The sequence below is a fragment of the Vombatus ursinus genome, unplaced genomic scaffold (genome assembly GCF_900497805.2).
Source record: "Vombatus ursinus unplaced genomic scaffold, bare-nosed wombat genome assembly UNPS02009573.1, whole genome shotgun sequence".
In the NCBI taxonomy this organism is placed as follows: Eukaryota; Metazoa; Chordata; class Mammalia; order Diprotodontia; family Vombatidae; genus Vombatus; species Vombatus ursinus.
In genome coordinates this window covers 14424001-14440574 of record NW_020949351.1, presented here as the reverse complement: position 1 = coordinate 14440574, position 16574 = coordinate 14424001, and the positions used below count along the sequence as shown (strand labels likewise).

At 35.2% G+C, this 16574-nt stretch overlaps 1 pseudogene; it reads right to left on the bottom strand.

The window, feature by feature from the left end:
* Positions 1-15343: 15343 nt before the first annotated feature.
* On the bottom strand, positions 15344-16014 carry LOC114035924 (annotated as a pseudogene).
* Between the last annotated feature and the right edge of the window lie 560 nt (positions 16015-16574).

The following is a 16574-nucleotide window of genomic DNA, read 5'->3' as shown; positions in this document are numbered from 1 at the left end:
GAAGAAACAAAGCTATTACTCTTTGCAGATGATATGATGATATACTTAGAGTTTCCTAGAAAATCAAGTTAAAAAATACTACTTGAAATAATAAAAAATATTAGCAAAGTTGCAGGCTATAAAATAAACCCACATAAATCATCAGCATTTCTATATATTACCAACAAAGCACAACAACAGATACAGAAATTCCATTTAAAGTTACTGTAGACATGATAAAATATTTAGGAGTCTACCTGTGAAAACAAACCCAGGAACTATATGAACACAATTACAAAACACTGTTCATACAAATAAAATCAAATTTAAATATTTGGGAAAAAAACCATCAGCTGTTCATGGGTAGACCAAGCTAATATAATAAAAATGACAATTCCACATAAGTTAATTTACTTAGTGCCATACCAATCAAACTACCAAAAATATCTTATAGACCTAGAAAAAATAACAACAAGATTCATTTGGAAGAACAAAAGGTCCAGAATATGAAGGGAACTAATGAAAAGGAATGCTAGTGAAGGTGGTCGAGCTGTTCCAAATCTTAAATTGCATTACAAAATAGTAATCATCATAACTGCTTGCTACTGACTAAGAAACAGTGTGGTGGATCAGCAGAATAGGTTAGGTACACAAGACACAATAATGAATAACTATAGTAATCTACTGTTTGATAAACCCAAAGACCCCAACTTCTGGGATAAAAACTCACTATTTGATCAAAACTGCTGGGAAAACTGGGAAAAAATGTGGTAGAAAATAGGCATAGACCAAAACATTGCACCATATACCAAAATAAAGTCAAAATGGTTCCATGATTTCTGGGCTGATAGTATAAGCAAATTGGGAGAGCAAGGAATCGTTTACCTGCCAGATTTATGGAGAACAGAAGATTTTGTGACCAAACAAGAGATAGAGGACATTATGAAATGCAAAATGAATAATTCTGATTACATTAAATTGAGAAGTTTTTTTGCACAAACAAAGCCAGTGAAATCTAGATTAAAAGGCAAGCAGAAAACTGGGGGGAAAAATTACAACCAGTGTCTTTGATAAGGGCCTCATTTCTAAAGTATATAGAGAAATAAGTCAAATTTATAAGAATACAAGTAACTCTCCAATTGACAAATGGTCAAAGGATATGAACAGGGAATTTTCAGATGAAGAAATTAAAGCTATCTATACTCATATAAAAATGCTCTACATCACTATTGATTAGAATGCAAGTTAAAACAACTCTGAGGTACCACATTACACCTATCAGATTGGCTAACATGACAACATAGGACAATGATAAATGTTGGAGAAGATGTGGGAAAATTGGAACACTAATGCATTGTTGATGGAGTTGTGAAATGATCCAACCTTTTTGGAGAGCAATTTAAACTATGCCCAAAGGATTATAAAAATGTGCATTCCCTTTGACCTGGCAATAGAACTTCTAGGGCTGTCTCCCAAACAGATTATACAAATGTGAAAAGGAACCCAGTGAACAAAAATATCTATAGCACCTCTTTCTGTGGTAGCAAAGAATTGGAAATTGATGGGATGCACATCAATTGGGGAATGGCTGAACTAATTGTGCTATATGAATATAATGGAATACTATTGTGCTATAAGAAATGATGAACCAGTGGATTTCAGAAAAAAACTTGAAAATACTTGTATGGACTGATGATGAGTGAAATGAGCAGAACCTGAAGAAGGTTGTATAAAGTAACAGCCACATTGTGTGACGACTTACTTAATAGACTTACCTCTTCTCAGCAACAGAAGGATCTAAGATAACTCCAAAAGTCTTATGGTAAAAAATGCTATTCACATCCAGAGAAAGAACTATGGAGTCCAAATGCAGATTGAAGCATACTATTTGCTCTTTTTTTTCTTCTTTTTTGTTTTGTTTCTTCTTTCTTGTGGTTCCTCCTATTGGTTCTAATTCTTCTTTACAACATGACTAATGTGAAAATAGTTTTAATAGGAATGTATAAGTAGAGACTGTATCAGAATACATGCTGTCTTGGGGAGGGAGGCAGGGAAAGAGGGGGAGAAAATTTAAAACTCTAAAGCTTATAGCAGTAAATATTGAAAACTAAAATAAATTAATTAATTTTAAAATAAAATTTAAGCTCCCTGAAAAAAAAAGTAAAATGCAAGTGAAGCTTAGAGTGATGTAGGATTCTTAGCTTAATAATAATTTTTTTTTTGAACTTGAAAAGGTCAAGACTAAAGTGAAGGGGGAGTTGGTGTGTGACTTTTTCTTCACATATGATTGTATATTCAATGGAGTCTCTGAGGCTTAGTTGCAACAGATTATGGATCAGTTCTCTGCTGCTTGCACTAATATCGATCTGTTAATTAACACTCAGAAAACACAGATTATCCACCAGATAGCACTACACCATCCATATGTGGAACCATTTGTTACAGCAAGTAGAGAAGTTTTGAACGCTCTGGATAAGTTCACTTGCTTTGGCAGTATACTTATCCGGGATGTACACATAGATGAGTGTGACACAAACATTCCCAGAGATAGGTCAGTGGAAAAACTCTGAAGGAAAGTAAGAGAGAAGAGGTATTAGGCTGCTTACCAAACTAAAAGTCTGCAGAGTCATTGTGCTGACCTCATTGTTGTATGCCTGTGAAACCTGGACAGTCTACTAGCACCATTCCAGGAAACCGAAGTGCTTCCATTTGAATTGTCTTAGAAAGATTCTGAAGATCACCTGGTAAGATAAAGTACTGGACCCTGTGGTCCTTCCTTGAGCTGAACTGAAAAGCATTCAAACTCTTCTGCTGAGAGCACAACTCTGATAGGCTGGCCATGTTATTTGAATGTCAAAAGTACATTTGCCTAAAAGACTATTTTCCAGAGTACTTACACAAGTCAAGCACTCACATGGAGGTCAGAAGAAGCGCTACAAGGACACTCTCAAGTTCTTTCTGAACTTTGGAATCGATTTTCAGACATGAAGGACACTGGCACAGGACAACCCAGTGTGACTTGCCGTCAACAAAGAATGCACTGTGCTCTAGGAGCAAAGAAGAATTGCAGTAGCTTAAAAGAAATATGAGATGTACAAATTTAGAGTCATCTTCACTCCAAATGTTACCATGGAATATTTGTGTTCAACCTGTGTTAGAGACTTTTAGACTTGTATTCATCTCATTAGCTACAGTAGGACGCACTGTAACTTGACCCCAACATAGGGATTTCATTTAGATCCTCTTAGAGAATGAAGGACAACAAACAAACCAAACAAAATGTGCATATTCATGCATGTATACATACATATATTCATATATGTACATACAATTTCTTCAAACATATTCACTATTATTATAATTATATTTGGAAATTCAACTTGTTTCAGTTCAATTCAGTATTTTTTAAGCATGTTCTGTTCATATACAATTCTTCTAGTCAGAGGGGATACAAAGCTAAAAAAATGAAAATAGCCCCTGCCCTCAAGGGATTTTCATTCTACTAGAGGATGTATGTACACAAGCAAATACAAAAAGATATTAAAAAAAACAAATAGAAATTGTACTTTACCCCCTTATCTGTTGGTAGTTACTAATAACTGGAGAGATAACAAACATTCATTTATTTATCTACCTATCTATCTATCTACCTATCTATCTATTTATTTATTTTTGTTTCTTTGTTTAGTGAAGGCAATATCTACATAAGGAGCTAGGGATTTCAAGATGTGTAGAGGAGGAGTGAAAGCATTCTGGGTAAAAGGAAGTTATCTATGCAAAATCCATAGGCAATAGATGGAGAACAGCAAGTAGGCCAATTTGGTTAGAACATATTGTATATTGTCTGTTTTTCAGGATTGGGGTAGGATTTCGTAAAATAAGTTTGGAAAGAGAGATTGGATCCTAATGGTTAAGATCTTTAAATACCAAAGAGAGTTGATGTTACCCTAGAAGCAAAAGGGAATGTCATTTTGAGTTTTGAAGAAATAGTGAAAATAAGCATTTCCATAGTGCTTACTATGTGCTAGGAACTGTACTAAATGCTTTTTCCAAATGTGGTGTGATTTGATACTCACAACAACACTGAAGAAAAGATGAATTGGAGAGAAGAGAGCACAGAAGTAGGGGAATCAGTATGTATTGTTATGTGATAAGAGAAAAGCAGAGCTATACAAAAAATATTAGAGGAGAATCACCAAAATTTAGTAATCAATTGCATAGGCAATTGTGTGATAATGGAAAGTCTAAACTATTGCACATTGAAAATGGTAGGTTGGTGGTTCCCTCTAGAAAAACAGGTAGGTGAATGAGGTGTGCACTTTTTAGGGGAGATAGAAATTGTGTTTTGGACATGTTGAGTATAGGATATTTAAGAAATGTAGATAAGGATGCTCAGCAGATAATTGGTGATGTGTGATTAGAAACACAGGGGAGATGAGGGCTAGAAATTTAGATTTGAGAATCATCTGCTTAAAGATGATTACAAAAGACAAGAAAGTTGATGAGCTCAAAAAGAGAAATAGCACAGAGAAAAAAGAAGGGGCAGGGCTCAGGGCAGGCGGCAGGCCCTGGAGCAAAGTCATATTTGTGAGGAAGAAATTGGATAACTAAGGAAGGGTTAGATTTGTAAGAGTAAAACTAGAAGAAAGCAATGTAATTAAAAGCAAAAAGAGGAGAGGATGTCTAATATTAGGAAGTGTTCAACAGTTGCATATGCTACAAAAAGAGTAAAGAAAGATTAAGATTCAGAAAGAACTCTACATTTTAACCTTTGAGAAATCTTCAATAATCTTAGGGAGAATAATCCCTGCACATTGGTAGGAATGGAAGTCTGATTGCAAAGCCTTCAGAAATGAATGCTAGATAAGGACATAGATCCAATCAGTTATGGCATTTTAAGCCAATTGAAATAACTGAATACAAAATTAGGTGTTATAATTAAACAGTGGCTCATTTAAAATGTATGTTGTGATTTAAGTCAACAGTATTACTTGTCCATATGTTTACTGAATTCATATTAAATAGGAACATCTGCCTAAAGCTTTCCATTAATATTCATCTGATAAAGTAATCACTTGCTATAATATAATAATTATATATTGTTAAATCTTAGTAATGTAATAATAATATTCATTTGTTTATAAATATGTACTTTTCCAGAATCTTTGTTACATTTAATCAGTTTGTGACTGAGTCTGAATGTACACTCCCTTCACTTATTCTTCTAATTTGAAGTAAACCTCTGTTACAGATACTTAATGTTTAATTTTAAGTTGTTTTTCAACTTTTCCTGATAAACCAGGTATTACTTGACAGGGTTAGCTACCTTAATTAGAGTGCTTGTTTATTCTGTTATTACAAATAAATGTTCCTGTGCCATCTATGATAAATAATACTATCTGTAGCTATATGAAATATAAGTGTTTATGAATTCATATATGTAATGTTTTCAAAGAAATACTTTAACACAAAATTTACAATTTAAGTAAAGAATAAAAACTGTAATATGTTTGTACTTTCATTTTTCAGATAAATTATTAAATATTAAAATGATTTTCTATTAGATGACCATTCTATATGGTATCATGAGTTTCATCCTAAATGTATACTTTTTTGTTTGTTCTATTCATTTGAATCTCATACCTAAAAAGTGTCATTTTGTCATTTGGTACTAATAACTGGGTAGGTAGCACAGTGGATACAGTGCCAGTTCTGGAGTCAAGAGAAACTTAGTTCAAATCCAAGCTTAGCTGCTTACTAGCTATTTGATCCTGGGGAAATCACCCCTGTTTACCTCAGTTTCTTCATCTGTAAAATAAGCTAGTCCCAACTCTATATCTAATTTGTTCTAAGACTGTATGCATTCCATTTAGTTATTGCTTCAGTTTCTCTATAAAATGAAGAAATTATCCTAGATTATCCCCAACATTCCCTAAAATATATAAACAAAAAAACTATATGATTTTATGTCAGTCATGAAGATAAGACAACCTGATGCTTTGCAAGTGATAACGATGATGATAATCTAATAAAATTTTATTAAGCACCTAATATGTGCAAGGCACTGTGCTAAATGCTTGGGATTCAATTAATAAAAAAAGAAAGGCATTCTGTGCCCTCTAGGAGCTTAAAATCTAATAAGAGAAGACAATACAGAAAAGGAGATAGGAAAGTAAGGGAGAGGGGATTGGGTTACCAGGTAGTATCTTGTTCTATGTAGTTGAAACCAGGCAGAGGAGTAGATGCAAAATGGAGTGATAATAATAGCTAATGTTTATATCAGCAACCATGTTGGTGGGTACTATGCTAAGCCCTTTATAAATATTATCTAATTTTTACCCTCACAACAACCCTAGGAAGTATGGGTTATAATGAACTACATTTTACAATTGAGTAAACTGAGGCAAAAAGAGATTCAATTAATGAATTTACATTTATTATATGCCTAATATGTGAAAGGGACTATGTTAAACACTGGCAAAATTGAGAACCTGCTAACAAGGAGCTCATAATATAGTGATGAATTAGATTGACTATTAATTAGGTTAGGTTAGGCAACTAGCCCCAGATCACACACATTAATCTGAAGCTATATTTGAACTTGTGTCTTCCTGACTTCAAGCCCTGCTTTTTATACACAGCACCCATTGTCTGTAATATAATAGACAGATAGAAAGGCACATTACCCTAATATTTTTCAGTGATTGACAAAGGGAACATTCAAAACCATGTGCACTATTTAACTTATTGAAGATAATATTTATTTTACTTTGGTGTATAATATTTTGGAATGAGTTGCTGTTTGATTCTGATGGTTTAAAAATAAATTTTAGTATTTAAACAATTTAGGGAATAAATTAGGTAATATTGCATAATTGGTTTGGGGAAAGATTATTTCATTCAAGTCAGCTTCCTCATTCCTAGCAAATCAAATATGTTCTTTATTCAATTATATTCTGAAGTCACCAGAAAAACCCTGTGTTTTGATAATTGGTATAATACCTTCTGTTCAAAAGATTAATTTCCTGTATGCTAAGCAGAATTATAGGATTCCAATAAAATAAAATATATTGAAAAGTCTTAGAGTTCACTGTTGATATTATCATTCTTACAAAATGCAATGCAGCAAGATAGTGAAGAATAATTTGTGATCTTGCATGAAATCACCAAATTAGACTAGATTCTCTGTATACTATCTATGTTTACTAGCTTTGTGAGACTCTATGGCAGTCGTTTTAACTGTTCTGAACCTCGCTTTCTTCATGGATAAAATAAAGGAAATAAAATTACCTACTATTCAATATTGTTTTGAGGATCAAATGATATAATGTATGCTATATAAGCCTAAAAATGAAGTGGACTTGTGAGCTGTCTCGAAAATGAAGATGATATGTTTCCTCAAGTAAAAGATGGCTACTGTGATTACTTGCATCATTTTAGCAGATTGTGGTGTCCAAGAAAGTCAGGCTTCCAAAAGATCTTCATCCAAAGAAATGTAACATGGCTTGGAATTGTTTTCCTGAATAAATTGTGTGTGTGTGTGTGTGTGTGTGTGTGCTCATACAGACAGCGAGAACAAGAAAGAGAGAGAGAGAGAGAGAGAGAGAGAGAGAGAGACAGAGATAGACAGAGACAGAGACACAGAGAGAAAGATGGAGACAGAGAGGGACAAAGACAGAGACAGAGAAACAAAGGGTAGGTAATGATGGCAGGTAGGCAAAAGTTTTTCCATGGTCAAATTCACTTTCACCATTCCTTACAGGTTCATCTAAAAAGATTGATCTTAATTTAGGTCTGTCTTAAACAAGTACTTGGAAATAAATTATCCATTTAAGTAATACATTGCAGTATCCCTTAAAAAAAGTATCATTAGCTAACAATACATACTTGTGTAAAGTATTATCCCTATATAAGTAATGGGAAGTAAGGCTCTTGAAACCTTTAAAAACATATTTTGTCCACAAAAATAAATTAATTTACTTAGGAAGAATATAAGGTAATAAATGAACAGATTGATATATTAAAGAGGCAAGAAATAACTATAAAACCCTTTAGTTTTGGCTTTTTTTCTTAACTGCTAATATAGTTTTATAAGGAAACACAGTTTTCACAAAGGACCTGAAAACATTTAGTTGTCATAATGGGAGAAAATGGAACTTTGTACAAATTAAATGGCTTAAATCACTTTGTAAAGAGTTTATTCTCTTTTCATTGCTGACATTTGTTGACTGAAAAATAATAAAAGTTACAGTGTGAAGAATCAGTTTGAAAAAATACCAAATGTTAAAAGGGCTGATTGAGAATTGCAGAATGATGGACTGTTTAGGTTTTTATGGTCTCTGAGCTCATCTGCATGTAACTGTTTTTCTTAGACTTAAGTATTTAAAGCTTATAATATGATAAATAAAATACCTAATTGGAGACTATGGAACAATTAAATTAGAAACCATTTGTTTCAGAACTAAAGAAAATAAAAATATGAGAGGGTTATTTTTTTTGGGGGGGGGTAGGGTGGTTTTTGTTTTGTTTTCTTTCATTTTGTTTTTTACTTTGTTTTGTTTTTTGAACTCCCAGAAGAAAAGGGAGTTCCTGACTTCCAGGAAGCTCTCATTTGAGCAACATAGAATCTTCTAAAATGTAAAGAAAGTGAACAAGAAAGTGAAGAGTCCACGTGTTAGAAAAAGTCAGCTCTAATTGGTTTGTGAAGAGAAATAATTCCCAAGAGAATTAGCTGGCAAAAGCTTCATGTTATTTTCTTACTGGCTAGATCATTAAATTACCCTTTAGATTCATCCATAGTGAGTGGTGTAGAGTAGTGAAATGGCACGGTGTATTGAGAACTAGGCCCAGAATCAGGAAGATCTGAGCTCAAATATGGACTGTGACACTTATTAGCTGTGTGACCCTGGGTAAGTCACTAAAATCTATTTGCCCCAGTTTCTTAATCTGTAAAGTTAACTAGAGAAGGAAACTGCAAACCACCTCAGTATCTTTGCTAAAAAAAAAAAAAAATACAGTCATTAACAGTCAGATAGGATAGAACAACAACAGCAACATCAAAAATTGTTAAAGGTTAAGACTCTCAGAAGTGCTTGTTTCTCTCTGCTGCCCTCCCTGGTACCAGCAGATAAAACAAGATTTTGGCTCATCTGTTTGACAGCTAGATTGAAAGCTCCAGAAATATAATAAGCAAAGAGTTTTCTATGTCTTTCTGCATTTCCCAGACACAGTTTAATTAGTTTTGCGGTTTTCTGGCTGAAAGGCATGACTGAACAGTGAAATACAACATAATAGTGGGAAATTATCTCAATGGCCTTTTTTTAATTATTTTTTTTAAATTTTTAACATGTTTTTAAAACTTTGGGTCACAAATTTTCTCCCTTCCTCCCTCCCCACCCACCCTCACTGAAAAGGCAAGTATCTTGATACAAGTTATAGATGTGTAGTCATGCAAAACACTTCCATAGTAGTCTTGTTGTGAAAAACTAAGTGTATTTCCCTTCATCGTATCCTACTCCCCATTTATTTTATTCTCTCTTTTGACCCTATCCCTCCTTAGAATTGTTTGCGTCTGATTATCCCCTCCCCCAAGCTGCCCTCCCCTCTATCAACCCCCTGCTCTCTTGTCCCCTTCCCTCCATATTTTCCTATAGGGTAAGATAGATTTCCATAAATCTTTTGGGTATGTTATTCCCTCTTTAAGCCAAATCTGATGAGAATAAGATTCACTCATTCCCTCTCACCTTCCCCCATTTCTGTTCCACTGTAAAAGCCTTTTCTTGTCTGTTTCATGTGAGATAATTTACCCCATTCTACTTCTCCCTTTCTCCTTCTCCCAGTATAGTCCTTTCTCACCCCTTAATTTTATTTTCCAGATATCACCCCTTCATCTTCAACTCACCCTGTGCCCTCTACCAATCTATCCATCTATCTATCTATACATACATATATTTTTTTCCCTCCCACTACACTAATACAGACAAAGGACTCATGAGTTACAAATACATCTTTCCATGCAGGAATGTAAACAGTTCAAGCTTAATAAGTCTCTTATGATTTCTCTTTCCTGTTTACTTCTTCCATGTTTCACTTGAGTCTTGTATTTGAAAGTCAAATTTTCTATTCAGCTCTGGTCTTATCCTCAGGAATGCTTGAAAGTCCCCTATTTCATTGAATGACCATTTTTTACCCTGAAGGATTATACTCAGTTTTGCTGGGTAGATGATTCTTGGTTGTGGTCCTATCTCCTTTGCCCTCCGGAATATCATACTCCATGCCCTCTGGCCCCTTAATGTAGAAGCTGCTAAATCTTGTATTATCCTGACTGTGTTTCCACAATACTTGAATTGTTTCTTTCTGGCTCCCTGTGATATTTTCTACTTGACCTGGGAATTCTGGAATTTGGTTACAATATTCCTAGAAATTTTCCTTTGGGGATCTCCTTCAGGAGGTGATCGATAGATTCTTTCAATTTCTATTTTGACTTCTGGTTCTAAAATATCAGGGCAGTTTTCCTTGATAATTTCTTGTAAGACGATGTCTAAGCTCTTTTTTTGATCATGACTTTCAGATAATCCAATAATTTTTAAGTTCTCTCTCCTGGATCTATTTTCCAGGTCAATTATTTTTCCAATGAGATATTTCACATTCTCTTCTATCTTTTTTTTTCATTCTTTTGGATTAGTTTTACAGTGTCTTGATTTCTCAAATTGTTACTAGCTTCCAACTGCTCCATTCTAATTTTTAAGGAAGTATTTTCTTCAGTAAGCTTTTGGACTTCCTTTTCCATTTGGATAAGTTTGCTTTTAAGGGCATTCTTCTCCTCATTGGCTTTTTGGACCTCTTTTGCCGTTTGGGTTAGGCTATTTTTTAAGGCATTATTTTCTTCAGTATTTTTTTGGGTCTTCTTTAGCACCACTCTCAGTTCTTCCTCTACTTGCTTCTGAAAATCCTTTTTGAGCTCTTCCATGGCCTGGGACCAATTCATATTTTTCTTGGAGGCTTTGGAGGTAAGAGCTTTGGCTTTGCTATCTTCTTCTGGTTGTATGTTTTGATCTTCTTTGTCACCAAAGTAAGATAATATAGCCTGACTCTTTTTGCGCTGCTTGCTCATGATCCCAGTCAATTACTTGAGTTATAAACTTTTTGTTAAGGTAGGAGTCTGTTTCCAATGAGGAGAATGTACTGTCCCAAGCTTCAGTGGTTTTGTGCAGCTGTTTTCAGAGATACTTCTAGGGACCTGTAAATTTTCAGTTCTTCCAAGGTGCTATGATGCAGGGCGAGGTGTTACTCGTTTTCTGGCCTGTGCTCTGGTCTATGAGTTACCACAAGCACTCTTTTCTGTTTCAGAGCTGTGAGGAGGATTTCCTCTCCACCGCCACTACAACCTCCGTCATTCCAGGGCTCCTCCTTGCCCCAGGACCGCCACCCAGAACTGTGCCCCAGATTCGTGCACCCAGATGTGCACAGGCAAAGCAAGAGAATCCTGAACCAGCAGAAAGATCCCTGCAATTACCGTCTGATCAGCCACAGGATTCCCCCTCAGTCTGTGGGCCAGAAGTTTAGGAGGCTGCAGCTGCCCAGGGGCTAGCTAGGGGAATGGGAGTGGGACCCAGCCCTTCTCTCTCACTGCAAAAACAGACTTTTCCCACTGACCTTATTAGTTGTTTTTGGCGTTCATGGGTTGAGAAGTCTGGAAACTGCCACAGCTGCCCGCGATTCAGTCCTCTGAGGCTTGCTTCAGGTACACTGTGGCCTGTGCGCCCAAACCAAACTGCATTCCTCTCCCAGGGTGGCAAGATATAACTTTCTGATCAACCAACCAGGTTGTCTTGGGCTGGAAATTTGTTTCACTTTGACTTTTTGTGGATTCTGCTGCTTTAGAATTTATTTAGAGCCATTTTTATATGTATTTGGAGGGGTTTGGGGGAGAGCTCAGGCAAGTCCCTAAATGACCTTTTAAGGGTGATTGATGGTTAAAACAGCTTGTCAATGATTCATTAGTTCTGGAGTATAAAAGGATGTTCAATTAATAGGACAGTGGTAAGGATGAGAAGAGTAGTTAGCAGAAAAAAATCCAGTTATATAGATATTGGTCATATAATATATATATGTGTGTATATATATATATATATATACACACATACATGCTTATACACTATATGTGTACATATGTGTGTATGTACATACACAACGTGTTATTGAAGACATTCCCCTAGGTCTCTGGATATCATGTACCAAAGGAGCACGGAGGCTTTATTGTTCTTGTCCTGTACTCGTATTCCTGCCAAATTGTCAGTCCACTTTTATTTTTCTGTTCATAAATAATTTTGAAAAAAAAAACAAACACCATTTTATATTAATAGTTCTTTGCTGATAATATGCTGCACTCTATTTTTTTTTTACTCCTCCAGCCATTTGTGTCACCATTACCCATTGGTGAGGCATTCATTCTTTAGAAAATGTTACTTTATATCATTCACAGATGTTGTTGATAAAACTGTGAAATAGCAGTGAATAGGTATCCAAATGATAATTTTCATCAGACCAAATCTTTACAGTCATTGGAATGACTATAAAGGAGCAAAGATTATAAGATCCTTTAGTACTAATCATTTGTTAACAATAAAACAGTATTTAATTGGGTAGAACAAAGTAATACCTAAAAGCATGTCCTCCAAAAAGCATATTTCTTATATAATAAAATTCCTTATAAAACAACATACCTACCTTCACTCCATTTTCATTGGATCAGTATAAAGAAGTAAGATATAAAACAATGATGCGTATACTTCTCAAATTATTTTGCTTCTTCCATAGAGAATACTTGGAGAAGTGTGTAGGCAGTTAAAATAAATTGTCTCATAATCCCTACCACATGTCATTTCCCAGTAAATGTCTTTTCAGATGTATTTGTGTTGATTTAAATATTTTAAATGTATTTCCTAAGCTGAAGGGTGTTGCCATTTCACATGAATTGCTTGAATTCTATAGCATTTATATTGTACTGCTCCTGCTTTTTTTTAATTGTCCTTGTCTTTTTTTTTAACACACACACACACACACACACACACACACATGCATACACAAATATGAGGTAATAAACTGGTGACTTCAAGTCATCAAATGTTCATGTGTAATAAATAAATTTTCAAAATCATGTCATTTTCATTGATTCAGCCAGTTGAAGATGACAAGGCTAGTCCTTGGACCAAAGCTTCATTTATTTTGAGAAATCTGTTTTCTTTAATTGCATAGCATTCTCTCATTAAATAATAAGGAAGGGGGCAATTGAAGAGTATAAAACAGAAGAGCTATATCTGAAAAAGAAAAAATATCACTCCTCACTATATATTTATGATACTTTTTCTAGCAGGAATATCAAGAAAGAAGCATAAAGGAAGCTAAAAGTCATTAATGTTGACCTATGGACAGAAAAATGATAAATTCAGAAGGAAAATAATGAGAAAATAAGAAATAATATACAGGAGGAAAGCCTGCTTTATTTTTAAAATGAAAAAAAACAGCAAAAGCTCTATTGAGACTTAACTACATCAAGGAACTGTCTGGGATATTAGATTACTTAGATACAAAGATTATAGAAAGGACAAACTCAACAGGATACAGATGAGGAATGATATCTCTGAAGGAAAAAAATGAGACTGACTATTATAGGAGAGACAGTTTGGCTATGTGAGATGCTTCAAAGTCCTATTACAGAAAAAAAATAATTGTTGCTCACTATAACAGTTTCTCAATAACCATATGTTAAATAAAATATATGAATGTTGTTTTCACTGTTTCTTATTGCTCAGTAAATAAAAAAAAAACCTTCTCCTGAAAGACGAAAGCAGCCATATGTTATCCAAGTGTTAGAATCCTCACAGAAAGAAGGAACTTAGCTATATTGTATATTTAAATGTAGAGCTTATAAGGAAGAACAAAAACTTAAGGAAATGGACATCCTAAAGCAACATTTTCAAAATGATGGCTTGAGGTCAAATAGTATGCCAACAGAGTCTTCTGATGTTCTCATTGTCTACCCACATTCTTTATTTCTCTGATTGCATCTCATACATAACATCTACAGTGTAAGCAATTGATGAAAAGTATCTGGATGAAATATAAAAGAAAAAGTGTACTAAAATGAATAGAGAAAATAAAGCTAAATTATAGTATACTTTCAGAAACTGAGAGTCCTGGGACACCACAGTCTACAAAGAATTAAAATTACAGATAAAATATAGAGCAATGGAAAGGTACATAGTATCTCAATAAAAATAAGAAATTATAAAGGAAAAAAGTAAATATATGAGGAAAAAAGAAAATCATGTAGCCCTATGACAAGAAGGAGATAATCAGTGGATAGTCTATAAGTATCATTGGTATGCTCATGATATCAAAAAAGAAGAATGCCACCATCAAGCAGTTCAGGTCCCTTGGAATTTATGGGAAGTTATAGACACAAATCATGCAGACTAAGTAGCTAGAGATAGATTAAGATCTTCATTGTTTGGGGCAGTTAGGTGGCACAGGGGATAGAGTACTCACCCTGGAGTCAAGAGGCCCTGAGTTCAAATATGACCTCAGACATGTAACACTTACTAGCTGTGTGACTCTGCGCAAGTCACTTAACCCCAATTGCCTTACCAAAAAAAATAAATCTTCATTCTTTAAGATGCTACTTATATCCATTCAATCATAGGTTAATTTTTTTTATTTTGATATTGAATAGACATCCAAAAATCAGTAATAGTATTTAAAATAGACCACTGCCTGATAATATAATTCATATACACATTGTACAAAGATGTATTTATATTCCTACATTGAAACTTTGGAGCTCATTTTCAGAATTGAGAGGTATTTTTAGAGGTCAATTAATTCACCAAGAACTAGAGTAAACCAAGACCACTTTTTTTTTTAAATAACACAACTAAAAGGTTTCTTGTGTGCTTCTTTTTTTTTCCTTTAAAATTGTTTATTTCATTTTTTTACACACATTGAAGGAAAGCCTAATAGACACCAGAAAATTATTTACACCCAATTTCTTCCAAGCTAGAAATACGAACTTGAAGAGGTACTGGTATATCCCAATTGTAATAATTTCTCTGCAGCAAACACTTTCCTTATATGTTTGGAAGATACTGAAGAAAAATTTTGTCTTATAAGTCTTTTGATTTTATTTAAGCCCCATCTATTAGCAGTTCAAGTGGTGATGAGAGAATCCTGGTATCCTGGACGGCCTGATGAACACATCAAAATCAAGCAGCTTGTCTGTATTCTAAAAATATTCTTAAACCCATATAGATGAGGCTCATATTGTGGAGCTCAAAATCCTTCAAATGGAAGTGTCAAACATCTGTTATGACAGTTTCACCCCAATTTTGTTCTGTTCTTTCTTCATTAATCGTTGTGCTTCCTTTTCCATTTTCTTCCTTTGGTGTTCCGCTGTTCTCTTTCTCTGTCGGCTATTTTCTGCTGTCTCACGACTTCCTCTGCCTGCCAGGTTGCAACTTCTTCTTCGTCCCACAAGTTTGTATTCTCCGGCCAGGTATCCAAATCACCTAATTCAGGAGATTGGTGAATACAAGGAATATCTCGCGTAGCTGCTAATCTACTACAGAAACCTGTAGTACCATTTGGGAAGTCAAAATTTAATGGTTCTCTCTTCTTAATAATAATTTTCTGTGTTTTCCTCATAGTTGGTGCCATGTCTTTAAAATAGGTTCCAACTGTTGCAATATATTTTGTTGTGCTGTCCCATTTCCATTCGCTCCTTCAATCTTGATACATGTAGGTGCATCTTCTTTCCAGGAGCTCCAGTCTTCAACTTCTAACTGCTTAGGAACTGGCGAATAATCCACTGTGGCTGTCAAAGTTATTTCATCTCCACTTAATTTCCGTCCTCTGCCAGATCTGCATATTAACCTCTTGATGAATGAGAGCACTGTGGCTAGGCAGGGACAAACTTTAAACAACCGGAGCTGTGAGATAGCCATGATGGGAAGCAGAACCTGCCCCTCCTCCTCCCCGCTAGCCCAGAGGAGGCTCCGAGCTGCCGCGGGCCGCGCGCGCTAGTCCTCGGCCTTACTCAGAGGCTCGTTCAAAGCCCCGCCCGGGCTCGCCGCCGTCATCTCTGCCAATTCGCTGCCGCGGCCGTCCGCCTCCTCTCGGGAAACCCTCCGCCCCCCCCCTTCCCCCCACGTTTCCTTCTTTGGATCCTCTCTTGTGTACTTCTTAAGCAAAACACAAGATTTGATTGTATACTTTTTTTTTTAAGGCAATTGGGGTTAAGTGACTTGCCCAGGGTCACACAGCTAGTAAGTGTCAAGTGTCTGAGGCCGCATTTGAACTCAGGTTCTCTTTACTTCAGCCGGTGCTGTACCCACTGCGCCACCTAGCTGCCCCTTGTATACTTCTAATAAGGATAAAATCACCACCTTCCAAGGCACCTTACTTCACTTTGGGATAGCTTTACTTCTTGGAAACTTTATTATAGAATAATTTACTCCAATCTGTACCTTACAGTTCAAGTTCAGTCCATTTGTCTTGCAGATCAGGTAACTGAGACTCATGTAGGTTAAATGACTTGC